The 22,597-nt window shown below is 37.5% G+C and overlaps 1 long non-coding RNA gene across 1 annotated transcript in view; it reads right to left on the bottom strand.

Moving 5' to 3' along the window:
* Positions 1 to 8: 8 nt before the first annotated feature.
* Positions 9 to 22,597, bottom strand: part of LOC128628066 (uncharacterized) — a 33,897-nt gene continuing 11,308 nt past the window's right edge. Inside the window, exon 4 of the long non-coding RNA XR_008392400.1 lies at positions 9 to 47. This is a non-coding gene — a long non-coding RNA (uncharacterized LOC128628066). The remainder of the gene's footprint in view (positions 48 to 22,597) is intronic.

The raw sequence follows: 22,597 nt of genomic DNA, 5'->3' as shown, positions 1-22,597 counted from the left end.
GGAGAAATTTCTGTGCCTTCTGTAGAGATGCTGTGAGTTGGACACTACTGGGAAATAAGAAAGAGCAGAAAAACCTAAGTTAGACTGAGAAAGAGTTAGAGTCCTTGTTACTAGGATGAGAGAGAGATGGGTTTCCCTCACCATCAGAGAGGTATGCTTCACTCTCAAGCAGCTGGCCAGCAGTGCTCAATACATTAATCTGGAAGCAACATCTATCCATTTATTGAAAACTTACTATATGCCTAGCAATACAGGAGGCTTTAAGTATGCTGTATATTAATTAGAAAGCATAAATAAATATATGTTAGATGAAATAATTGGTAAGAATAAAAAAGAAAGTCATAAAATTGTTACTGGAGAAACTCAGTTCTTCTTTCTGGTGCAGTAAAGAATTACAGATCAGCAAGTCTATTAGCATGCAAACAGGGTTTATTAGTGATAGGTTCTTATGGAAGGGAATGGGCCTTGCTGAGATGGGGGAGAAAGGAATAGATTCAACACATGGCAAGTTAAGGACAGCAAGAGACAAGGGCAAATGTGGTGAGAGCATCAGGTCCTTTATTTTAAAGTCTTACATAGTTGGTGGGATAGGGGTGAAGGTCACATATTGATTGATGAGTAAAGTACCCCTTTGAGGGGTTGGAGTACATGTTAACTTTGAGATACTTATTTGTCAACTCATTGGCCAACATACAATTAGACATAAATGTTGGGAGGTCAAAGAAGGGCCCAGGTTATATATAAATTGGGGAGTCATCAGAATAAAATAGCATTTAATCATGAGACTATATGTGATAGCCTATACAGTGAGTGTGTATAGAAAAAGAAAAGTTTCAAAGACTAAGTCCAGTGCTCCATTTTAAGTTCAAGAGAGAAATAAATAGAAAAGGAGAATTAAAAAGGGCAGCCAGGAAGGAAGAAAAACTAGGTGAGTTTGATGTCCTAATAACCAAGTGAAAACATTTTTTAAGAAGGAGATATTTATAAAATGTCAGATGTTGCTAACTCACATAAAGTGAAGATGGCAAAATTACCTTTATTATAGCAACACAGGGTCACTGCAATCTTGATAAAAGCAGTTTTAATGAAATATGGGTGAGTAAATATAATTTTAATAGATTAAAGACAGCAGGTACAGACATCTATTAGAAGTTTACTCTCTAGGAAAGAATAGAAGTAGAAGACATAATGTGGCTTCTTGAGGGAGAGATAGAGGAAGAGAAATTTGTTTTTGTTCTCTGTTATTAATGGGAGAATAGTGGTCATAATGTGGTTATCACATTGAAGGAATGACCTTACAGAAGGAAAACTTGATGATACTAGATTCTTAGGTAAGTGTTGTAGGACATTGTTCTCAAGCATAGAAGAGGGCATGTACCTTGGGCACAGATATCACTGTTGGCCTTGGCTTTGGCTAGAGCCATGTGCAGCTCATTCATTGTGAGAGGCATGAAACTGTAGCACACAAGCAGGGTGCAAATATACAGGTAAGTGGTGGTGTTTGAGTCTGTGGAAGCTCTCTTCTGATTGCAACAATTTTGTTAGTATATAAGAATATGGAAATGAGAATTAGAATGAAGAAAATGGACAAAAAATTAAAAGTTTAGGAGAGAGAGGTGAAACAGTCCAAATCTGTGAGGATTCTTAAGCAGAGGTTGGACAAATCTCTGTACACCACATTTTGCTATCTAAATCACATCTTTTAAATTATGCCCTTAAACTTGGACAAAAATTTTGAAACATTCATAATTGCTGTGGATCTTCCCTGAGGACCACAGCAGCAACTGCAAATCCTACACAGTTTAAAGGACTGAAAGTTTGATGTAGAATTGAAGGGCAAAGTGTGATGGAAATTTAATTTCTCATGAAAAAAGTAGTTGAAGACAAAACCATATTTATATTATTTGCAAGACTAGAAATAAAAAAAATTGTGACATTTTATCACAATGGTATAATTTATACTGTTATAGAAAAAAAGCATATGCACTCACTCTCTGTTATTCACTCAAAAATATATATGTGGAACATTTGCTCTATTCTACACACAGCACCAAGTTCCAAAACTACAATTTCTATGAAATGTTTAATGTCATTGTCTGTGGTGAGACAGATAATAAACAAAATAAGATTATAAATCACATTAATAAATAGTATGTTCAAGAGCAGTCAGAGCTATGGAGAAAGTCAGGCAAGAGCAGCAAATCGTAAGTACACAAAGCTCTTCCCAGAAATCATAATCAAAAAGGAAGTTAGATATGTATTGGGTATGCAGTGCCTTGAGGGGCAAGAGGTGAATGATGTTTTTGTTTTTGTTTTTTTCAGATGAGAAAATAATAGTTGATTCTGCACTGATTGGAATGATGTAGTAAAGAAGAAAATGTTGATGAACACACAGAAAGGGGTGCTCACTGAAGCTACTGCTCTGAGTAGGTGGAAGGAAGCCTTGACATCAAGTCATATATGATGATCATCACAGGATAAAAAGGAGAGTATCCAGATAAAAATAAATGGGTATGGGGTTTTAATAGATATGATGGAAAGAATAAGAGATATGAAGGACAGAGTGCATCTCAAGGAGTCCCAGAGGAAAGGATAAAGAAAGTTGGGGAGAGCAAAGTGATAAAGCCTGAGGATTTCCTTGAGTTGATCGACTTGAAGATGTTATGGGAACAAATAGAAGAGAGAATGGTGGATTGTGATGAGAGGTGGTTTAGTTATGATTTCCATGAGCTCATATTTTGTTGATCTGAGTTTTGAAAAAACACGGTGATGAGTTATTAGGATGCATGTGTATATACATGGAGGAAAGTATTAATTGATAGAGCTGTGTCACCTATTTTATTAAATACAGTTACTTATAAGTACCATATTCACCAAAAGAATAAAAGAGTTTTGTTCAATGTTCATAAGAATGAAAATTATGTCTCTCTTTGGGGCAAAGGTTAGTTGACCACATTTGTTCTTGCACATGATCAGAGTTTTCTAATTTCAAGGTTCCTTGACAGTGACACAGCCCACTGGGTGCACTTTGTCCACCTGAGCCCACCTCTGCCTTGCCTCCATGGGACCTGTGGAGCAAGGGAAGCTGACGTGGACATGAAGAATATGTTGCCTGCTGTGCTGTGAGTAAAGTCCTTTGTCTCTGCCCCAGGAATCTTCCGTCTTCTGCTACCATCTATGAAATTGCAGCAGATCAATTTGTTAGCTTGTAAACAGTGCAATCTCAGACCTTTAACAGTTCTCAACACATCCAGTCCTTCCAATTTTGACTTTTCTTCCTTGTACTGTTTATCACTTAATTTCTGGTCATTTCACCATTTTCTATTTAATGCTAGTCTATATTACCTTATTTTTTGCTATTCTTTATTTACTAAACATGATCTCATCTTCTGTTTATGAACACAGCACCTCATTCAGAACTTGGCATATAATATATATTTTTTTGGAGAATCCAGTGCATTTAAAACTTTCTATCTCTTCTCCCTTAACTTAACATTGACAACTTGAATTATATGTACTTAATGTCAGTTAATTTAGTGTTGAGTTTCAATTATTAATTTCCTTCTAAATTATAGGATATTGAATTAATTGAAGCAATTTTATTTTTCAAGAGTTTGATGCCCTATTTTCTTCTTTCTAGGGGATTTCCCCCTTTCTCTCTCCCTTTTGATGTATAGGGCCATTTAAGTCGTCAGTGTATTTCTGGAAAACTAAAACCCCAAGTCTAAGCCTGTTGAACCTCTGTCACACGAGTATTTGAAAGAACAGTACTTAAGGGAAATAGAAAATGACACTTTTCCCCTCATCTTTTGAAGACGAAACGACCCCCCCCTTCAATTCTACCAAAAGAGATCCCCAGCTCATTTTCCTCAGCAAAAGCTTTAAAGTGTAAAAAACTCATCAAACATTTTTTCCTCTGAGACAATGTCATCGGAGTTCAAAGGTTGTACACAGCTCTGCAAAACTGCTGTCTTGTTTCAGTGATAAGGCTTTGGCTTTCATTTTATGTTTGATTCCAAGGAAATCAAATCTGTTTTTATGTATACTATGCCTATAACTAAGCCAGGAAATTAGGAGAAGTGATCTATTTCTGCAGACAGCTGAGGGAAGTGTGAGGGTAGAAGTTTCCAGTTAAAAAAAGTAATCCTGAAATGACTTCTCAACTAGGTTACATTTTCACTCCAGATATGCTTGTTTATTAAATCTGAAAACATATATTTATCCTTCCACAAAATGCACAAATCCTATACTGTTGCTCTTGGGAATATTGTTGTCTTCCCATGGTTAGCTCTTTACTGGCTAACTAGAAGGATATGGGTAATGCTTTTTTTCTTGCATATTTTTCTCCAGATGTGGTCAAAACTTTTGCACCATAATGATTAGCAATTTTTTGTTAAAGAAAAATTTTAGTTTCATTCAAGGACCTACTAAATTGGAGTTTATGGACATGGACACAGAAAATCTTCACTGAAAAAAATCCTACTACATGCACTTTTATTTCAGAATGGTTAATTCTTTCAATACAGTAATACTCAATACAATACTTCAGCTATAACACATTAGTTTTCATATGCATTCAAAAACCACAGGCAGATATTATTAAGTAAACTATATCTCTGTGATAGAAGATGAAGGACTAACAACCTCCTCACTCAAATTCAGTTATAACCATTTAGCATGGTTATTGGGCAAATTCATTTACTTTTCCAGAGTAAAGATGTACTTGTAAATAATTTTTCTCTTTAAGTTCAGATACAGTATGCATAAAATAAAAATGTTAAGATACTGTTACCTGTAAAACCTACAGGTAAAAGTATTCCCCAAAATGACATATGGTAGTAACTTTGTTTTATATGAAATATATATTCATTTTAACCTCAAATATTATATTATACTAATGTTTAGAAGAATTAACTCTTTATATGTTCTGATCAAATATAAGTACATAGTTTTAGAATGAAGGGGGTTGACTCCCTGACACTTCAACACATTTTATTAAACCATTTTTAGTATCAGATGAGGTCTGACCAGACATAAAGCAAAGTGAAGAAAATATCAAAAATTGACTTGGTCACTTATGTTACTCTAATGACTTTCAATTTCATTTATAATGTCTAAGTTTTGTGAACACTCTCAGGTAAACTAATGTTAACAATATTTTAAAAAGGTAATTTGAACTCCTTGAAGAATGTTATAAGTTTAAGAATCTATCAATGTGATCAAGGGACTATTCTATTGGTACCCAGTTGCTACATTTTAGTTTATAATAAGGAGAGTATTGTTAGTAAATACAGATTAAAGTCTAAAAATAAGTTATTTTAGAATTAAAAAAAATTTAGTTTAGACATAATTATCATTGATTAATTATACTGATAGAATTATTTTACGGTACATGTAACATATATTTATCAACAAATATTTTTAGCATTAATGACAAATAGATACATTTTTCTTTGTGCATGACTTTGTGTCCACTGATCTTCTTCCATGTCCTTGACTGTGCTGTTATTTCCTCCCAGAGGCCCTTATTCTAGCTGTCTGCTGAGCCTCAGAGACTCTGCACTCCACCTTTCACTCAGCTCCCACGGTTTCCATAGTTATTCCCAAAAGCCTTTGAGTCCTTCTCTAGTTTCCCGGAATTGCATGAAGCTGCCCTTTACCATTGTTAGATGATTCTGCTGTCCAAGCTCAATCTTGCTGTTTTGTCTGTTGTTGGGAACTGCTCTGCCTGGTTTAAGGAGTTGTAACTGCCCCCATGGATAAGGCTGAGTGAGCAACCTCTGAACTGTGAGCCACTAAGGAGACAAAGGCAACAGCACTGTTTCTGCTTCTGCTTCATCCCCTGTTCCCAATTCTTGGTCAGTTAGAGATGGGTAAGACCCCTCAGAGGCAGGGCAACCTAAGTCAGACAGGATCACTTAGAAGGCCTTCAAGGAAGGACTGGGGGTGGGTGGGCTGCAGTAAACAGGGAGTGATAAACCCTCGCCCCCCCCCCCCCCCCAGCTATTCTGACATAGCCTGAGTCCCCATTTCTGTCTGAGAGAGATGCTTCCTGGCTCTAATCTACGTAAGTCTAAAAACCTATGACTGGGAAGGCGGTGCAACCCTGTGCTGGAAAGGGTGGGTTCCCCAGCTGATCAGGTCTAAGAAAGAATATGTAAAAGTCCTGTGAAACCTGCTTTCTTTAGAATGTTCTCATTTAAATAATAAGGGTCCAAGCAAGAAGTTTGTTCTTCAAAGTTTTATGGCTCTTTGGCTATCTGATCCTGACTGAGAATAAGCCTTCATAGTTCTTTGAATACTATCTATTGTTTGATCCTTACCTGTATTCTTGTGCAAAACAAACCCATTAAAAGCCTATTGAGGAAAAGGCTCTTGGTCCTTCTCCTGTGAGAGATTTATCACCTTTCCTCCCCAAGCAGATCATGTCTTGGCAGTTTTATTTTCATCGGTGGTGGACGGGTGGACGGGGGGGAATTGCGGGCAAAGTGGCCCCCACAGTCTATCTCTTATTATGCAAAACTTGTCTGTTTGGCTTTACTGATTGACTGCTGTCTCCATCTGTTTTTCTTCTCATTTTATTTATTTGGAGAGCAAATTTTCTCTAAGTCAAGATAAGTGGGATCCAAAGAATAATAAATCATGTAAAAACTAGGCTTGTACTATGGTGAAGTTACTGAAATGACAGGGGCTATCCCGTCATTCAGCCAGCTGGAAGTTCTGAAACACTCATCTACCAACTGAATCCAAATCAGTGTTGGTGTCATCTGTGGTTTGGTGCCACCTCGTGGCACTTGGGTACTTCAGCTTATAGATGGGCCACAGTATGGGTTTTGTGGCTGCCTAAACTTCCTGTTTAGTAGTGGTAAGTTCAGAAGTCTCGTAGCTATTCTGTAGTTAGTTGGAGGCTGGGTTTTTCCATCAGTCTGCTCTAGTAAGAATTAGGCAGAAAATTACTGGGAACGTAGAACACACCCTGTCTCCTGACTGAGGGTTGCCTCTGTTTATCCACTACCTGATCTCCCCTAAAAAGAAGAAAGAACATTTACTCTCTAATGAAAGGTTGAATAGTGAAGAACCATACAATACTATTCTATTTATATCTGATTCTGATTTGTTGCAAGATTTTACTATACTTAAACTATATCTCTCATTTTCTGGTGTACAACTTATTTAAGATTATATTTTAGGTGATTTATTTGGCCCAAAGACAATGAAGAAATCCAAAAGACAAAGAGGATTTTCAAAATATTTAACAAGTAGTAAGGCACAGACATTGACAAAGTAATTATTGATATTAATAGGTATTGCCCATAAATAGCAAGTACAGCCTTGTACCCATACTGGCTGAGGGCTAGTCATGCCCCCAGAGCAATGCTGCACATTCAAATTGACAGAACAATGTAAGGCCAACAGCTCACTTCTCAAATTCTCTTCTTGAATTATAATGTTCGTTGAGTTAAGGAAACTCTGACCTGAATTGTCCCTGTATATTAACAACTATAGTCACGATGAACAGTTATTAGTGAAATACTTCAAATGTTATGAAAAATTACAGGAAACTAAAAGATGTCTGGGTTTATTTTCCTTTGTTTTATGATTTACATATAATTTTATTAACTAGTCTTGCAAGATTAGTGTTTCCTTTTCAATAGTAAATCAACTTAGTGTAAACGAAACAGGATTTTGCTGCCCCATCTAACAACAAAATTCCAAGTTTCAATCACATTACAGATTGATCTCTAAAATGCAGGTGGTGACCTCATTTATTTCAGAAGTAGGGGGTCCTATCAACCCTACTGAAAGATTACTATCATTGACCATTCACATGTTAGTATGAATGACCTTAGATTCCTTCTTCTCTAACATGCAACTGAGACTACAAGAATCCTTGCCTAAAGATGAAGCCCACATGTTAGAGGTCCTTGCTATGGTTTTCTCCCAGCAGTACTCTTCCTTGAGAGTGAGGAGTCCACAGAACCTGGAACATGTACCCAGCTGGAGTTGTTTCTCTGGCCTCCTAGACATACACAGGCACTGAAGACTTGGGAATTTCCTGCCCAAAGAGCCCTGAGCCTGCTTACAGTTATTATTGGAGCCTCTTCACTTCTTCATCTTTCCAAGGGTTGACCACACTGCCAGGTGCATGAATCACTAGACCCTGGGCTTAGCTGAGGAGGAGCTGTTTTGGGGAGAGAGTTAGGTGAGGCTGGAGATGAATGCCATGAGATTCCTCCAGCTGTGGGATGGAAGAGATGAGACAGCAAGGCTCAAGCTGAAGACCAATATTAGGGGTTTGGCTCTCCTGCGCCCTTTTTTCAGAGTAGACTCCAAGGAGTGCAAGAATTCACACTTTGTATCTGGTTTGCAAGGTTATTATAGAAGTAGAAAAATAGAATGAGGTAGCATTTAATAATTTGTTAATGATTTCTTTTATGACTTGTGAATATTGAGTAACATGATATGTGAAATATGTTTGTACCCCTGCCATGGACATGGGTTTGGGAAAAGGATTATTATTTTGGCGCCAGAACTCTGTGGTCAAGGTGGTATTTCAGTGGAGGGTTTTGGAAATATAAAGGCCTGTGCACCATAGTTGAAATATAGAGAAGAAAAGTGTCCAGAAGTTATGTATTGGGTTCATAAAGCACAATGTAAATATATCATGGGATTAACATTTTCCTAGATCTGTAGTACAGATATCATCTTGTTCATTAGGGCTCAGATATAGGCAAATGAACTTCAATATATTTCCAAACAGTTCCTCTTTATCTCCTTTCTTGTGATTTTAGACACTACCAATTGCTGTCTACTTCTACTCCTAAGTGCCTGCTCTTTTTTTTTTAAAGAAAGAAGATCAAGTTTGGCAAATGGGTATTTGAATCACAATAAATCGAGGCACATAATTAGAATTAATTGATCAATATGATGAAGATTGGCCAAGTTCAATTCAAAGATAAAATGCCCAAAAGGTCTCTGCAACTCAGGCAGAAACCTGAAACTATTGAAGAGGAACAGAATGGGAATAGATGAAATAGAACATCAAAATATTTTCTGAAATTAAGTAATAGTCAATTAAATTGTATGCATACAGGTTTCATCATGATGTGTTTCATAAAATACTTTTTTAGGGGACCGATTTGTCTCAGCCTGGCAAATGTGACTCAGCTCTGTATGGAAAACCTACAGATGTGAAGTGGTGGGCAGGAGCCAGACTTTCAAACCGAGTTTCCCAGTGGGAATCAGGCCTAGAAAATGCTTACAGAATGTTATGGCTTGCTAAAACTCCCTCACCCTGATCTAAAGCAACAATCGTGTATTGTCTATCTTCAAGGTAATTTCCAAAGCCTGTGTAAGCTCTCCAAAGGTCAGAGCTAATCAGCTCATTGCCATCCCCCTCTGCATGTTATTTTTATTTCCTTGATTGTACCTAGAATGTAGACAATAATGTTCTATGTGATAGATAGTAAATCTTCCTTTGATGTAAGACCCCAGGAAAACAATAAAAGCCTATCTAGGGAAGGGTCAGGGCACTCCCCTCTTGTGGCAGTGGCCAAGGCACCATAAGCACTCTCCCCTTGAGAGAGTAGTCATGCCTGTTCCCTTCTTCCACACAGGATTGTTGTCACCTGTGCATTGATTCTTGTCCTAAGCCACAACAGGCAGACTCTGCTGGACAGGGTCTGCTACACTTTTTCTTAAATTGTAGACTAATTCTTCAGATGCAAAAGACTTGTGATCTCTTTAGTAGTCTGCAACATAAGGAGAGACTTGAATCATCAATCTGACCTCTCCTCTAGAGCCCAAATGACATAGAACATCTGAGTAGTGAAACAACATTAAGATGTAAGCAATCAAAGTTTTAGAGTTTAAACATATTTTACTACCATTGAAAAGATCTATGCAATCAAATAAATATTAGGTGTTTTGGTGGACTCTGAGGTGTTTTGTCCCTATTAATTATGATCTTTTACAGAAGAAATATCTAATGATGTTCTTCCTATTAGACTAGAAACTGTTATTTGTTGGGTTTTCTAATTTCACAAAATTTAGAGTTAGTAAAAAATATATTTTTTATGACAGAATTTTATTCCATATAATTGTATTTTTAAACAATGATATTGGGAAACAAACGAAAATGGCCCAAATGAAAGAACAGTTCAAAGCTTCAGAAAAAAATGTAAATAAGTGATGCAGAGATAGCCAACCTATTAGATGTACGGTTCAAACACTGGTTATCAGCATGCTCCAGGAACTCATTGGGTACTTCAACAGCATAAAAAAGATGCAGGCAGCAATGAAGATTGCATTATGTGAAATTTTAAAAAAATCTACAAGGAACCAACAGTGATGGGAAGGAAACCAGGACTTAAATAAATGGTTAGAACCAGAAAGAAGAAATAAACATCCAACCAGAACAGAATGAAGAAACAAGAATCCAAAAAAGTGAAGAGAGGCTTAGGAACCTCCAGATCATCTTTAAATGTTCTAACATCCAAATCATAGGGGTTCCAGAAAGAGAAGAAAAAGACCAAGAAATTGAAAAGTTATTTGAAACACTAATGAAGGAAAACTTCCCCAATATGGCAAAGAAAATAGACTTTCAGGAAGTTCAGAGAGTCCCAAAGAAGATGGACCCAAGGAAGAACACAGCAAGGCACATCATAATTATATTAGCCAAGATTAAAGATGAGAGAATCTTAAAAGCAGCAAGAGGAAAGTAGAGACTTACTTACAAAGGAATTCCCATGAGACTATTAGCTGATTTCTAAAAAGAAACCTTATAGACAAGAAGGGGCTGGAAAGACGTATTCCAAGTCACGAAAGGCAAGGACCTACATCCAAGATTGCTCTACTCATCAAAGCTTTAATTTAGAATGAAGGGCAGATAAAGTGCTTACCAGATATGGTCAAGTTAAAGGAGTTCATCATCACTAGGCCTTTATTATATGAAACGTCAAGGAACTTATCTAAGAAAAAGAAGATCAAAGCTATGAAGAGTAAAATGATGGCAAACTACAAACTATCAACAACTGAACATAAAAAACAAAGCCAAAAACAAACTAAGCAAACAACTATAACAGGAACAGAATCAGAGAAATGGGGATCACATGGAGGTTTATCAGTGGGGGAGTGGGAGAGGTGGAGAGGGGGAAAAGTTACAGAGAATAAGTAGCATAAATTGCAGGTAGAAAACAGAGAGGGGAAGGTTAAGAATAGTATAGGAACTGTAGAAGCCAAAGAACTTTGATGTTACACTGGAAGAAATACAGTGTCTTAGTGAAGAAATGAAAATGTTGTATGTGTAAATCAGCCACTGCAAAATATATTAGCTATATTTAATGAAATTTTAAATGCAGGATCTATTTTTTACTTTTAGCTTTTTTCATATTGTTTGAGTCATTATTTAAAACTGAATACAAAGAACTTTGAAATGCATACCTCAGATTATTGGCAAGTACTCAGCTCTTGAGGTAAATGTTGGAGAAAAGAGACAAGGTCAGATGAACTCTGTTTTTGAAATACTGAATTGTTGTTGAATGGAATTACAAGTGTTACTGAGATAATGCCTCATCCCGAAGCAGAATAACTGTCCTGTCATTTATTTGCTATATAAATTTTGGCTCAGTAGTTATCAAATATTACTCTCAAAGTAGTGTAAGACGGGACCCCAATGTGCTGTCCAGTTCACTCTTCTGTCATAGTGTCTTAGGTCAGACATTGCCCAGGAAGTAATGTGTTTTAACCACTGGGTCCTCTTCTCCCCCCAGCATGTTGTAGTTCCATACATTTTCACTTTCCTCCGTGTCTTTTCTACTAATATGATGGCTGGAGGATTTAAAATCCTGCGCTGTTATTGTGACTTCAAAGCCTTAAAACTGCAATTGAATGAGGCAGTTCATCTGTCATTATTCAAATGTGAAGCAATTATGATGAAATAAAGATAAAATTCCATTGAGAACTACTCCAATCAATTTTCACTTTATTTAACTAGAAACATAAAAATATGCTTAGAAGAGTAAGTTAGGTAATAAAGCTGAAGAATAAAAAAGCATGAATTACTGATCTATAACCAAGTCATTGTGGAGGTTTCAGGGCGTGGTAATAAAATGTGAAAGTTTGGTGCATGGTAAAAAAATAAAATAAAATAAAAGCCAGAAAATAACCCATATTATTTCAATAATCAAAATAGTACCTAGTTCTATGTTGCATAGCAGAAATTGTAGAATATCTGTTTATACTAAGTATCCCACCTAGTTTATAAAATTTAATGAATCCATGTGACTTTGAGTGATTTTATAAAATATGTTAAATACCGTAAAAAACATGTAGCATAATACCAAATTATTTTTTTATATTTTTATTCAGACTGAGCATTTTACATTCCTTCATTTGTGTAAATTTAACTGTTTTATAATGCTCTGCTATCTTTAACTTTAATATTTCATTTTACATGTCTAAATTTCAGTATCCCACTTGTTTAGGTTAATTAAATTGACCCAAAAGGCCATCCACTAAAATGCTCAGCTATGTTCTAAAAAGACTTAGAAACAGAAGAAAAGTAAAACATACAGCATTACATCATATGAGAATTTTTAAAATGTGTTTTGCATTAACTATTCTTCCTTTCACTTAGCATACTTTTATTAAAAATATTTCAGCATAATCTTAAGTTTGCACGCTATTGAAACTCATATAAGCATAATGTTCCACTTTTATTTATCATGATTTATTATTGTTTTTTCCTTCACATATATAATTTCTAATAAAGGACCAATTTAAAGTGGTCTCAGTTACCTGAACTTTACTACATTAATCAATAATAAATATTAAGACTAAGTCCAATATTTCAAATAAATAAGCCCTACGTGAATGCCTACTATGTTCTATATCTCTGTCCACTACTGAGGCAAATGTATTAAATGGGGATAAAAATAGAGATGTACACAACTGTAATGAAAATTCAAATAAAGGAGTACTCAAATTTTGTAATAAATATTTAGATACAGCTCTTGTAGCCCTGTAATAGGAGATAAGAATGATGCCCATCAGCTAGGATTTCCTGAACAAGTTCAGATGTAGCTGAGACTTAAAGGACAAGTAGAATGTATCCAGGGGATGAGGCGTGAGAAGTGTTTTCTAAACAGACAATGGCAAATGCAATAAAAAAAGAGAAAACATGGTGAATTCTGATTGAAGAACAGTTTGGAGAAGCAGGTTAATGGTGAAATATGAGGCCTGAAAGGATTCAGAGCCCAAATGATTCTGTCCCCAAATGCCTGGAAATAGGGACAGTTTAAAAAAGGTATCCAACCAGAACTCATCTGCCTGTCATAAGATATTTTTTGGCTGCCATGTAGAGAATTCAAAGTGTAGGATACAATCCAAGACAGAAATATATAAGGTCAATTTTCACTAATCCAAGGCAGAAAAAGTGTTGACTAAATTATAATCTTGACAATGGAAATGAAAAAAAAATTCTAGGGGTGGTAGAATGTAATATCAATAAAATTTGGGTTTTGATTAGATATAGGGGCTTGATGGTAAAGGATAGTCAATAAATGACTGTCTGCTTTGGGCAGAAGAATAGAGGGTAAGGTTATTAAATGACAGAGAGGGTGAAAGAGGAAGAGAAGCAGGAACAAGGTTTATTTGGGGCAGTAAGGAAGACAATGAGTTTAATTTCAATGATGTTGACAATGAGATATCAGTCAAGTTCCACTATAAATTTATTTAAGAAGGATGGGAAGGGTATCCTGTGAAAGTTCTGAGGACTCAGTTGATGATGAAAAAGCTTCAGGTGCTTGGAGAATGAAAGATGTTTAAAACCTGAGGTAGGAGGCAATTGAGGTCAATTTGGCATATTTTACATTTTCTCAAATGAATGGTCCAGAATAAGGGGTATTATTTTTAGAATAATTCAGTAGAGTAATAAGGAACTTTGTTAAAAGGGTCCTACTAAGAATGCTCAGCATTTTGGTAGAAAATGAATTTGACAATAAATAACTTTCAGTACTCACTTTAGGATCAAAAAAAGTTCCAAAACCTGGCCATGACATTCACTTAACATTTAATCTTTGACACATTCCTTAACTTCTTCAGTGTCTCCACAACAGTAATACATAAAGCTAATATAATCTGTCTCAGTGGGCAGCTGAAAGGTTTGAATGAAATAACGTGTGTGTGAATACCTAGTGTTTACCAATGCTGGGTGTATAATAGAACTAGAAAAATAAATTTTAAAAGGTTATTTTTAGTCCATAAAATATCCCTTCTGCTTTAATTAACAATATAAATCTATGTGCCCCCTCATTTTATAACTTTTTTGTTCATTTATTCAACTTCTTTCATGGTACCTATCATATGTATAGAATGATGTCACATGTCACCAAGGAACTCTACACTATTTAAAACACAGTCCTTGTCTTTGAACAGATTATGTACTTGGTACTATAAGCCATGCAAAGTTGATACAGTAAAACAGCTATGAGAGGACATCTATGGAGAAAAATGTAAAAGGATGGTGAAAGTAGTATACCACCTGTGTAGCAAGTTCTGAATGGTCTAGTGTAAATATATTGATCACTCCATTTCTGGTTGCTGGTGGCATTTAGGCAATCTCTGTGAAGCTGGTGCACATACAGAATAGAGGTCAGAAGGGCTGTCCCTGTAGTCCATCATATCTGACTTTAAATTCTGACTCCTCCACCAACATTAGCAACATAACTATAGGCATAACAGTAATTGGTTATAACTCAATAATAACTTAGGGTCTCAAACATTAAAGATTATTATTATTATTTACCTAACATTGTTTGGAAGTTTGGGTAACATAAAGTTCCTATTGTGGTATCTTATGTCTAATGACTATACAGTAAAGGATAGTTAGTAGTTGTAGTAAAAGACAGCCCCACAAATTTTATTAAAAAGCAATTGTATATAAGCCCTGGCTGGTGTAGCTCAGTGGATTGAGCGCGGGCCTGTGAACCAGACAATTGCGGTTCCATTCCCAGTCAGGGCACATACCAGGGTTGCAGGCCAGTTCCCAGCAGGGGACGCATGAAAGGCAACCATACATTGATGTTTCTCTCCCTCTCTCCTTCCCTTCCCCTCTAAAGATAAATAAATAAAATATTTTTTAAAAAAATCAATTGTACAAATATTATCCCATCTACTGTTCACAACAAACTGTGAGTTAAATATTATTATTCTTATTGTGCGCCAGAAAATTAAGACTTTATGACATTGTGTTCAGAGAAGGAAGCAAGAAGTTCAAGATGTTAGGAGAAAAGATGGTGTTCAGCAAATGACCTTGGAATTTATGATTGGATGATAATACATGGCCAGGAGAGATATGCAGAATAAGTTTGGCAGCATTTTCAAATCTGCTAACATTGTATGATGCTAAGATAATATGAAAATCCTTCAAGCTCATGAGTCTTTAAAGCTGGAATGGACACATATGCATAGAAAAAAAAGTAAAATCTAATCAAAGTTAATTCTTCATTGAGGATTATAGACTCCTTATTTAAAAATTTAGTAATGATATGACTTAAATCTAAGAACATGGTCCAAATGTCCATCCATGTTGTTAGCAAGGCTCTGTTGGATTCTATGCATGAGAAGTCCATCAGAATCCATGACACGTGCACTGGCTCACAGTGCCCATGGCGTCATGGATGAGACATGAGACAAATTCACATGGACTACTTAATCCTATGGAGGAAAAGGGCCAGCACAGCTACTCCCTCAAGGGGGGAGAGCCTCGGAACAGCCTGGCCACCCTATCAAGGGGAGAGAGGCTTGGAGAGTGTGCTGACCCTTGCCCAGACAGGCTTTTCTTGTTTGTTTGTTTTTTCCACAGGAGTTCAGGTACAACTTATTAATCATTGTCAGGCAGTAAACAGTAGATAGTATACAAAGAACCATTAGGGCTTCTTCTAAATCAGGGTCTATCAGCCAAAAGGCAACAGAACATTTGGAACATAAACTCTTTTTTTGCTCAGGCCTTTATCATTTAACTAAAAGCATTCTTAGCAAAGCAAGTTTCACAGGATTGTTAGGATTCATGAGGAATTCTTTCTCATGCCAGATCACCCAAGGAACCCACCATTCCTAGCACAAGGCTGCACTACCCTCTGTCATTGTTTTCAGGCTTACATCAGGCAGAGGAGGCAGACATTCAAGGAATTCTCGGAGACTTCTTGCAGACTGACTGAGGACTAATGCTTCATCAAAGCTAGGGGGCAAGGGTCCATCACTCCCTTTTTCCATAGCCCCCCAAATCCTGCCCTGGGGCCTCCACATGATCATGCCTGTCTTAGGTGATTCCCCCTTTGGGAAATTTTACCCGTTATCAGCTAACTGATCAAGCATTGGAGGCCAGTTATGGGAAAAGGAGCAGAAGAGGTGCTCCTGCCAGGGAGATAAGCTTTGTCTCCTCAGTGACTTATGGTCCAAAGGCCACTCACTCAGTCTTAGCTATGGTGAGTTTCAACTGCTGAAACCAGGCAGGGTGGTCCCCAACAAATCTCAAATAAGGATCCATTGCTTCATGGTCATTATATTCTGGTATCTGGCACCAGAAAAATAAAAGACAATTCCAGAAATGTCGTGGGAAGGTAACCCCCAAACTGTGTTTTTGTCATCATTGTTTCATCACATGCAGCATATTTTTAAACCTGGGAAGAATTAAAATCTTGTTAAAATGTTTAAAAAAATCATATACATGCTATTGCTATTTTTCTATTGTTAATCAAGCTGTGCATCATTATTATTTTGAACATCTGCAATATTTAAGAAAATTTAGTACATTAGAATAATAGGTCAGGCTTGTAATTCTGGCTTAAAACATGCAGTTGTGAAATTGATATCAACTTGATACCTTAACCTGAAATCTCAGTAAGTTAACCTATATTTTTAAGCTATCTTTTGGTAAAGGTTTATTCTATTTTCAAAATTAATTTAGTATATTTTATAAGAATTACTCTGATACATGGAAAATTTTTTGAAAATGTAAATATATAACTTCCGCTAAGATGGAGGCATAGGTGGAGAAACTGTGCTTTCACACACAACCAAGTTTAGAGACAACAAAATATTAGCAACAGAAAACATAGCCAGAAGACAGAAAATTGAAGTCTGATAACAATGAATTCTTCAGCCTGACCTGTAAGAGGGGCAAAGCCAGCAGCTGGCTGAGCGGGGTTGCACAGGAAAACTCGGTCAGAAGGACTCAGGCACTCGGATCCCAGGCATGGGATTGCAACAGGCAGACCCAGTGAACGACCCAGTGAACTACCAGCGGACCCAGTGAGGGCACATGGTGGTGGGTTGACTGTGGTCCCACATTCGTGTGCAGATAGACTGGCAAGGTAGTGGGCAGTGAGACAGGACGAAGCAGGCCCCAGCGGCGGGAGGCAGCAGAGGGGGCCGCCATTTTCCAGCTCTGACCCTGCCCCAATATACAGCGTCATAACCCAGCGACCTGAGCGGCAGTGCCTTGGTGAACACCTAAGGCTCTGCTCCTCATACTTAATGGGCACAAACAGACCAAAAATGGCTCAAGAAGATCTCAAAGCCCCAGAGACCATAACTCTAAGAGACAAAGAAATAGCCAAACTTTCAGGTGCATAGTTCAAAACACTGGTGATCAGGATGCTCATAGAACTGGTTCCTTTTAGTCACATATTAGAGGAACATATGAAGGTGAAACTAATTGAAATGAAGGGAATTGCACAGGAAACCAATAGTGATGAAAAGGAAACTGGGACACAAATCAAGGGAGTGAACCAGAAGGAAAAAAAAATGACCAAACAGAAAAATATGAAGAAACAAGAATTCAAAAAAAGAAGGAGAGGCTTAGGAACCTCCAAGACATCTTTAAATGCCCCAACATCCCAATTATATGGGGTACCAGAAGGGGGAAAGGAACAGCCACAAGTGGAAAACTTATTTGAACAAATAATAAAGGAGACTTTCTTCAATCTGGCAAAGGAAATAGACTTCCAGGAAATCCAGGAAGCTCAGAGAATCCCAAAGAAGTTGAACCCAAGAAGAAACACACTAAGGCACATCATAATTACATTAGCCAAGATTAAAATGAAGGAGAGAATCCTAGAAGCAGCAAGAGATAAGGGGACAGTCACCTACAAAGGAGTTCCCATCAGACTCTCAGCTGATTTCTCAAAAGAGACATTACAGGCAAGAAGGGGCTGGAAAGAGGTATTCCAAGTCATGAAATCCAAAGACCTACAACCAAGATTACTCTATCCAGCAAAACTTTCATTTAGAATGGAAGGACAGGTAAAGTGCTTCTCAGATAAGATCAATTTCAAGGAGTTCATCATCACCAAGCCCTTATTATATGAAATGTTAAAGGGACTTATGTAAGAAAAAGAAGATAAAAAAAGATGAACAGCGAAAGTACAGCAAACTCACAGTTATGAACAACCACACCTGAAACAAAAGCAAACTAAAAGGACAGCTAGATCAGGAGTGAACCATAACAATGAAGGTCTCATGGAGGGTTAGCAACAGGAGAGTAGGAGGAGGAGAAGGGAGGAGAAGGTACAGAAAATAAGTAGCATAGATGGTAGGTAGAAAATAGATAGGGGGAGGGCAAGAATAGTATGGGAAATATAGATCTAAAGAACTTGAGACACATGGTCATAAACTAAAGGAGGGGAATGGTGGGGGAGGGGGTGTGCAGGGTGGAGGGAAATGAAGGGCGGATAGAACAGCTGTAATGGTATAGTCAATAGAATAAAAAAAAGAAAATGTAAATATATAATAAATAAAATCAAATACTATATTCACATCAGTATTTTAAAATGTTTAGAGGATCTTATGTTTCCAAATGATATCAAATATCAATAAAGTACATCCTTTTTGAAATGGCTTTTCCCCCAGATAATTTTTAGTTATGTACACTAATTAAAATTTATTTCCAAATTGTTGCAAATCTTAAAGTGGATAACTTCAATCTCTCTCTCTCTGTCTTTCTTTCTCTTTCTCTCTCTCTCTCTCTCTCTCTCTCACACACACACACACACACACACAGATGAGTGGAAACTTTTTCTAGACTATATTGAAAAAGATAAAAAAGCCATCTGAGGAAAGATCATTGAATTCTTAGCTCTCACTAACTGAGTGAAATGACAACTGGATTCCCTAAAGAATTCTTAATACCATTGAAAGTTTATTTAAAAATTGCTTAAGCAATTTATTAGGAATGCTAATTTCTTCCCAGAGGCTGTAGTGAATTAAAAGGTCCCACACTAGGTTAGAGACAATTTTTCTTTTGTAAGTATTTTTAATTATTAAATTAATAAATTTTGTGGATTTACACATAAAAATGTGTTAGCTTATTGTAACAGTTAAAAAAGAACTGGGTGTTTTATTTGTTTTAAACAAAAGCACTTAAAATTAGAATTTTAGCTACCCCCAAATCATCTTCAAAGACAGTCTCCACCCCCAAAACAGTTTGTTTCCTAAGTCAGATTAGCTGTCTACAGATATTTCTGAATATGTGTGTTTCTGTGTGTGTGTTTTTGTATGTACTGCACATGTCTACTAATATATATCATGGTTAGTTTATATTTTATAACATTTCAATATTAAACATGAACTTGGGATGGCTTGTCATGGAATGCACACATTCACACAACTACCCGGGCTCATCAGATTAAAGATAAAAGATCCGACACCATTCATGGAAAGGGGGAATCAATGTGAAAGGTAGCAGGAATAAGGTCAATACCTCTGTTCTTTTTCTGATAGCTAAGCCTGACATCTCATATAAACCTGTGTCCACTGTTAACAAGGACAAGGGATCAGTGTAGGAAAGACTAGGCTATCCCACACTGATTTGATCCCACTTCTTGGATCTTGTTCTCAGAAGTCAGTCTTTTATTTTTGTTCTCTCACTTTAAATGCCTGTTTCTTAATCCTTTACCTGTAAAACACTCATTTTTCAAAAGACTTATTACTGGAAGTTTTGGGATTGACTCCCAAAGGAGTTAAGGGGTTTATTCCCTCTCATTAAATTTCTGTACTTATCCATAGTTCATTATTGGCCCTCCTAGCTCTGTGCTCCATAGCTTCTTGCATCTATAGAGAGGATGTTGGAGCTCCGTATAAAGGAATTCATTGGGAATGCAATTCTGAAGGACCATTTTGGCCAAACTCCCTATGGGATGGCTGAGAACTATGTTGTAACTATATTAACTTATCTTCTCCCAAGAGCACAGTCCTACTTCACTCATCATGTCCTCCCACCCCCACCCCACTGACACAGGTGGATCTCAAGCGCACCTCCAAATAAACCCCCTGCACACAAATTTTTCTTTGAGGCTGCTTCCTGCAACTATGAACTTTAAAAAGAACATGGAAGAATGAGGTGGAAGACTATCATCCAAGGAATCAATCTGCTTTTGGTTACTGACAGGTAGTAGAAAATGAAGACGAAGTGTTTCATGGTAAAAAGGGGTTAGAAATTCTACAAGACAGAAAAGTAAAGTAAGAAAAGACAGAGGGATTGGTCAGGGACAGTCTAATGGCCCCACCTTACTCCCCAGAAACTCTCTGTATGTTCCTTTACAGGATGAAAAGGGTCTTGCAGATGTGACTAAGGTTAAAGACTTTGAAATGGGAAAATTAACCTGCATTATTCAAGTGCACCCAAACACATGGCTCTTTAAAAGCTGAGAACATTTCCTGGCTATGGCCAGAAACCCTGGAGCAATAAACAGAAGATTCTGGCTGTGAAGATGGAAGAAGTTACCATGAACCAAAGAAGGTGAGCAGCCTTCAGAAATTGGAAGAGGCAAGGAAACAAATTCCCAAGAAATGAGCACAGTCCCCCTAACACATTGGTGTTAGCCCAGGGAGATGTGTGTTGGACTTGTAATCTGTAAACTGTAATATAACAAATGTGTGCTGTTTAAGCTACTAAAGATATAGTAATCTGTTACAGCAGCAACAGAAAACTAATACATTGATATACGGAAGAACTTGAAGAAAACCAAGGCTCATTGAGGAGGTAGTAAACCGTGGGGGCAACTTTCCTTGCAAGTCCCCCCGTGTGCCGTGGATGAAAGTAAACATGACTGAAACATGATGTGATCTGCCTGGGGAGGAGAAGTGGCCATTTTCCCAGAGGAAAAAGGCCTTGAGCAGTGGCCACTTTCTCAGGGGGAAAAGGCCTTGAGCCCCTTCCTCTAAGGGCTTTTATTGGGTTGTAATACACAGGAATACAGGGAGGCAAGGATCAAACAGTAGATACATGTCAAAGAAATCTGAGGGCTTAGTCTGAGTTAGTGTCTGTCAGGAAGAGAGTTGCAGAAACTTTGGGAGACATACTCATTTCCTCTAGGACCCTTATCATATGAATGAAAGCACTCTTAGCAGATTTCACAGGTTAATCAGCAAGTCTTTGTGGTGCCAGATTTTTCCCCAGGAGACACTCTAGCAAGGCAAGGAGCTACACCCCTCCCCATCAGGTATTCAGCCTTAAGGGGATTTGAGCCAGGAAGTGCTTCTCCCGGAGGACATGGGGACTTGGGCTATGTCAAAGCCAGGAGGGAAGAGTCGATTGCTCTTTGTTGCAGCCCCCTGAGTCCTTCCATGATGGCCTCCCAAGAGATCCTGTCCGGCCCAGGTTTCCCCTCCTCTGAGGTGTCTTACCCGTCTCTGACTTCCAACCGAGCTTTGTGGGCAGGGAGGAAACTGAGGCAGCATCTGCTACCAGAGACAAGCCTTGTCTCCTGAGGCTCACATTCTAGGGGAGACTCACTCATCCTTATCCACAGGGGGGTGAGTTACAATTCCTAAAACCAGGCAGAGCAGTCCACAACAGTGAACTACAGTGACAGGAACTGGTGGCATCTTGGAGGAATGAGTAATGTTTTGGGGAAGGCACAGAAGTCAGTTCCCATGTAAGCAGCATCCCAGAAGCTGGAGAACAGTGATTGCCATTAATTGTTTTTTTCTCCTAGACTAGCAGCTTATCAAAGATCTGAGAAGACTCCACATTCTGATGCTGGGAGATTATTAAAATATGTGATAAGGACTGATGCTTTAGCTAGTTAATTTTGTTAATCATGAAATGTAAAAAGTATGTAGCTACTTAACAGGAAATAATATCCCAGTTAAAGTAGACAAATTGTTTCTGTGAGAATGTTGGTTATGGGAGAAGGCATGGTTTGTACTGTTAATATTGCTTAATTTTAATTAATAATTTTTGTGATACATTGGGTGAAAGTTTGCGGGTGGAGTGAGATTACTCCATTTCCCCTGGTGCCTATCCATTTGTTTCAACGCTTGCTGGGTGAACAGGAAAAAAAACAACAGCAACAGCTGACCAATGTATTTCTCAGGGCTGAGGGGCTTTTTTACTTAGAGAACTTAGGTTCAAGTCTATGCTGGTACTCAGAAAATAATTCCCCTGATCCTTAAGTTGCAGGGCTGAGACTAAGTTAGAATGAAATAACTTGGGTGACATAATGCTTAAATTATTGTTTTCTTCCCCTAGAGATAGTGTGAGAGCCATGGAAACAGGTGTGGGGAGAGAAGAAAGCAAGTAGTCCCATGAGTG

The sequence above is a fragment of the Artibeus jamaicensis genome, unplaced genomic scaffold (assembly GCF_021234435.1).
Source record: "Artibeus jamaicensis isolate MK-2021 breed Jamaican fruit bat unplaced genomic scaffold, CSHL_Jam_final contig_1621, whole genome shotgun sequence".
Lineage (NCBI taxonomy): Eukaryota > Metazoa > Chordata > Mammalia > Chiroptera > Phyllostomidae > Artibeus > Artibeus jamaicensis.
The sequence above is the reverse complement of the archived record's forward strand: the minus strand, read 5'-3'. Positions and strand labels throughout refer to the sequence as shown.